Source organism: Cornus florida, unplaced genomic scaffold, assembly GCF_030987335.1.
Source record: "Cornus florida cultivar Cherokee Brave unplaced genomic scaffold, ASM3098733v1 CherokeeBrave_3.0.0_Hap2_Chr09, whole genome shotgun sequence".
NCBI classification, from domain to species: domain Eukaryota; kingdom Viridiplantae; phylum Streptophyta; class Magnoliopsida; order Cornales; family Cornaceae; genus Cornus; species Cornus florida.
Window position 1 is genome coordinate 37,970,225 of NW_026775579.1, and position 5,544 is coordinate 37,975,768.

General features: G+C 33.0%; 1 long non-coding RNA gene across 2 annotated transcripts; it reads left to right on the plus strand.

The window, feature by feature from the left end:
* The first annotated feature begins 414 nt into the window (after window positions 1-414).
* On the plus strand, window positions 415-2,592 carry LOC132273692 (uncharacterized). 2 transcript variants are annotated; one of them, XR_009470225.1, is made up of 4 exons: window positions 415-504; window positions 1,575-1,617; window positions 1,765-1,802; window positions 1,945-2,592. It is a non-coding gene; the product is annotated as an uncharacterized LOC132273692 (long non-coding RNA). The 2 variants fall into 2 exon arrangements; XR_009470224.1 differs by having other exon boundaries at window positions 1,765-2,592.
* Window positions 2,593-5,544: the final 2,952 nt, after the last annotated feature.

Consider the following 5,544-nt stretch of genomic DNA (forward strand, 5'->3'; position numbering starts at 1 on the left):
TGGTCTAAGACCCATTTATTTAGTCCAACCCTTTGTCCAAATTCATCACTTAATCAAGATAAAATAAAATTTATTCTCATTCTTCTACACCAAAATTGAGTTAATTAATAAAACAAACAAATTTCCTAGTTTTGGTATATATTCCCATTCAATGTTCTTCTATTAAGGGCCTGTTTGTTAGGTGTTTTACTTTGGTGTTTTTGTTGCAGGGCTCCATTTCAAGCCCAAAACATATTTGGTAGCACTTATTTTGTTTTAAACAGTACAAAAACATTGTTTTAAACAATACTCAATTTGGGCCCAAAAGTGAAACACCGAAATGGTGTTTTTTGTTGTTTCTACATTGTAGCCCAATAAAAAGCATTGTAGCGGTTGAAGTAAGTTTGGTCTAACACTGTAGCGGAGGAAGTAACTTTAAAACACGTTTGTAACATTTGGTCCGATCTTTTCTCTCTCCTCTGAAACCCTAGAGAAGGCGATTTGGGAGGCGACGAAAAGGAATCGGTGAGTACTCTCTCTTCTTTTTCTCTCCTGTTTAAAGACCTTTCCTTTGTTGTTTCCTTTGATGTTGCTTTACTTCTAAATCTGCAAGCACGAAGTCGTTAAAGTTCAGATTTGATTCTGGTTTGGTTTGTTCACGAGTGACTTAGCAAGTGGTGTGGAACACCTATTCCTTTAAGATCCTAACTGTTTTAACATTAGAAATGAGTGGGGGTATAATCAGTATGCATAATATTGTTGGATCATGCATTCAGTGTGCAAAGAAAACAGATCCTAGTAGCTCGTAATGAGTGGGGGTATCATTAGTTGGAGGCTTGACTTTAATGCTTACTCCATATATTTGTGAATTGGGGTCCCTTATGTTCATCGATTTGCAATTTTCTCAATGGAATTGGATTGATCCTTGGATTCAATACAGATCTGTCTACCCAATTGTGACCATATAAACCACAACATTCTCTTCCTCTTCACAACCGTTTACTCCCCCACTCACGGTTTCACAGAGCCGCACGATTGCCCTCTACAACACTCGATTATTTGCTCTCTTCTCGTAAGAGTATAACCCTCTTCTCTCTCTATATATATATCTGTATATGTATATATGCATGTGTATATGCAAAATCTTCGTTTGATTTATTAGTTTGCGCCAGAGTGTATCGGAACTTTTTGTTCCTCGCTACAATCATGTTATCATGATTTTTGATCCGAATTTTTTTTTTTTAATAATTTTTAGACATCTTTATTTCGTTTAAATTAGTTTCTTGATTTCTATATTGATTTAGGTATGGCTTCTTTGAAGATCATGAAATGCTAGGACGGATTTAATTGCATTTGAAGCATATTTTTTTTGTAACCTATTTAAATAGGTAGCTTTTGGTTGAATTGTTGGCTATTTTGATTCGGGTGTGTGTATCCATATATAAATATAAATGGTTTGCATGCAATCTATGTTTAGGCATTGTGAAGTATAATATTATTAGGGGTTTATTTATTTTGTTTAAAATTATGTTTGCAATATTACTCTGACGAAATGCAAGGGTGTGATTTAAGGAAAGTTTGTTCTTTTATTGCAGGGGATAATTGACTCTGCATTGAATCCAGTAACATACAAGATTGGTACTGATCATTATCTTTCAATGCAGTTTCATTTTAATTTTCTACTGTAATTAACTAGATATCTATGCTTTCATGCTTTAATTGTCCTGTGACTATATTTTTATTTGCCTCTCATAATTCTTTTTATTTATTTGTTTTTTGTTTCAGTGAAATTATGTTTCCAGACATAATATCTTTTGATTTAGGTAATCTTTGTCATCCTTGTATATCTGATATTGTTTCAGCTAATTGATTAATTGATGAGCTTCTGATTGTATGTTTATCTTGTTTGGAACCATTATTGAGTTTGACCTACTCTTCTATATCTTTTGTGTGTGTCCATGATAGTTTGCCACTATTGTTTCTGTTGTACTCGTGTGGAAATCAAACAACCTCTTAAGTTTCTTTTGGATTTCTTGTCTGGTTGCTGAGAATTTCACATCTCCTTGGTATTCCTCTTTTGTGGTGTCCTGGATCTGCACTTCTGTACACAAAATATATGTTTCCATTTTGACTTGCCTATCAATTGATCGATCGATCGTTCCATCTGATATTATCAGAGAAGAGCAAGCAACGTGTTTTGTGAGCAATGGCGTCCTCTTCTCTCCTCAGATCTACAACCCCTGTTCTCCGAGCCTCAGGAATCTCTTCACTTCCGCCGTCTGACGGAACAAGTAAACGTTGTTTTCCCTATGAGTGTTTGATAACAAAAAAATTCAATCCTACTTCTATTTTTTGTTTATTTTTATATAATTTGTGTTTTCTGATCATGTCAAGCTGTATATATATATATTGTTGATTTTGGTTTTTGATTATTTGTTGTTGTAAGCGATGGATCTTTGACTTTCTAAGTACCTTTATGATTTTTTTTTGGAATTAATTTGATTGTTGATATATAGTAGCTTTCTTTGGTTTCATTTGATTTCGGATAAAATTATAGTTGTAATGAATTTGATCCCCATTTTTTAATTTGATTGGCGATGTGTAGTTGCTTTATTTGATTTCATTTGATTGCGGAGAAAATTATAGTTGAAGTTTGTAATAAATTTGATCTCCACTTTCCTAAAATTACCTGCTATTGATTTTAGAGCTTTTCTCCAGATCTCTATTTTTAGCATTTATCAACAATATCTATAGCAAATGCTATAGACTATGCACTCATTCTGTGTGAAAAACAAGAAAAAATCCTCTGGCATTAATCCGGATTGAAAAACAAGAAAAAATCCTCTGGCATTAATCTGTGTGTGCAATGTTTGTGGAAAATGAATTTAAACCACTTCCACATGTATGAGTGAGTGAGTGAATATTGTAGAGATGTTACTGAACTTACGGGCATATGAACTTGAAGCAACACTTGCTATCATATTAACTGAATTTCAATCACAAGGAACCAAATTATTCAAGAGCTACTTAGCATAATACGAATAATATAAAAATTTACAAAGTCACTTAGCACGCCTTTGTGTTTCAACTCAACTCAACTCAACCATCTCAACAAAGAAATGAACTTTGACATGAGAGAAGAATATACTGAGGCACCTCAACACTGCACCAAGCAAAGTTCGAATTCATTTCTTTTTTTTTTCCTGAACAATAAAAGAATTCAGTTGTTAAACAGAAAGTGATTACAACCATAGAAATACAAAATAATAATTTTTAAAAAAAAGCCCAGGGAAGATTACAATAACCAAAGGAGCAGATGAAGTCAGGTTAAAGGCCTCAACAGATTTGTAGATTATAATGTTCTATGAAAAAAAAAAAAAAAAACAACCAACTACTACTGCATGAAAAAGGTGATATTAATATCTAGATCATAAGAGCACAGTAAAAAGATGGAACTCTCTCTCTCTATATATATATATATATATATATGTTTTTGTGTTCAAATTTTAATATATTTATTAAAAATATATAGACTATTTATATAAAAATAAATTTATAAATATATTTAAAATTTATAAAAATAAATTAAAAACGATGATAACCAAACATGTTTTTTGTTTCTGTTTTTTTTTTTTTTTTACAACAGTTTGAGTTACCAAATATGTTTGTTTTTAAAATTCTTGAAACACATGGCTTACTAAACATATTTTTTATATTTTTGTTTTCGACATTTTCATAATAAAATATCGTTCTCAAACGTGCTTCTGATTTTTGCCAAAACACTCTCATAGTAAAAATACTGTTTTTATTTTAGCAAAAAACAAGACGCTTAAAGTAAAATATATGTCAAACGGGTCCTAAGTTAACAAGCAATACGCCACCACAAATATATATATAATATGCAATTATACTGAGTATTTAGTGTTTCTTGGGTATCAGTGCAGTGGTGGGTGCCTAATTTGTCCTTTTCATCAGAACTCATTACTGCTAGTGATTCAAAATATGGCGCAACGTCCATATTATAAATGTAGGTTATCAGACAATATCTTTAAAGATTGTGTTTTGGTGAATCGTCCTCTTCAAATATTTCATCATCACCAAAATTTAAAGTTACGAATCTTAGCTCTCTCTCTGTATCTCTCTCTATATGTGTCTCAATCTCTCTCTCTCTTACTTTGTCTCCATTCAAATATACGATGACTCTTCTCTTTCTCTCTCACAGAGGTCTTCTTCTCTCAATCTCTCTCTTACTTTGTCTCCATTCAAATATATGATGACTCTTCTCTTTCTCTCTCACAGAAGTCTTCTTCATTTTGCCAATTGCCACTCTGGTGGTCTCAGTTCCCCAACACAGAAATGGTGTCTTCTTCGTATCTCCAAGATTCTCCTCTCTATTTACCGAGTTCAAAATGAGAACTCCTTTTCATGCCTTCCCTGGTGAAGAAAGGAGCAGTAGCAGCCGGCATAACTTTGCCGGGGTTCTCCATGTGAAAGGAGCCCCGCTTCCGCCGAGAAGGAAGCTATTGTCTGGTTCCTCGGAGGATCTATTCTGGAGTCGAGCGGGAGGAAACCAGCTCATTGATCATGACTTCAACTTTGGGCGTCCCGGAACATCCACGGAGGAATACCAAGCCGGGCGGCGAGCTTTATTTAGCTCGATCAGGTAAAAAGTTGCCGAAACACAAAAAACAGAAAGCATATACTAAAGCTCAACAAAAACAGAGAGAAGGTGGAAGATGCAGCAAAGCTAACAATAACAATAGAAAACAACACTAAGACGGATCCAGAAGAAAAAGGAAGGAAGAACACCATGACGCACTGTGTTTCATAATTACCTTACCTTACCTTACAGAGAGAGATTGATTTTATATTAAAAGAAAATAATTTAGGTGGGTTTGGAACGTGAGATTCCGATCCCTTCTTCTTATGGAGCGCATCACATCACCCAAATTAAGGCAATATTTATCTATTTCTTTAACTATAATATATTCTTTATATTAATTACGGATTGTTCTTAGAATATTAATATAACAATCAATGTTCTTTCCCTATCATAGAAACATCGGTCAAAATGAATTTCATTCTCCCTCTTTAATTTCAGAAGCAATTATTGTCCAAATCTTGTAAGATTTCAAAAGCACAACTATTGTGTAATCTCCATCTTGATATTTATGATTTATTATTTGAACGGATTTAATATTTTAAAATTTATCATGCAATATACATTGAATGATGTATGTATTGTTGTCTAGGTCTTCATCGCTATCATGAGCATCATTTGTGTCGTCATATAATATATATATATATATATATATATTTTTTTTCCCTAGTTTACACTAATAAGCTCTCATAGTTGTTGTCTAAAACTTTGGCACAGTTAACAAGTAAAATTTAAATAAGTAATTCTTTGTATAAATTGGCTCCCAAACTATATTAATCAGTTAGTATGAAACTTCTTTCAGTTTCATCTTAGCATCAGTCCAAGTCGATTTTAAAATGTCTTCAATGAAGACCCTTCGACATTGAAGTTTTACAAACCCTACTCAAAAACTCTACTTTGTTCCT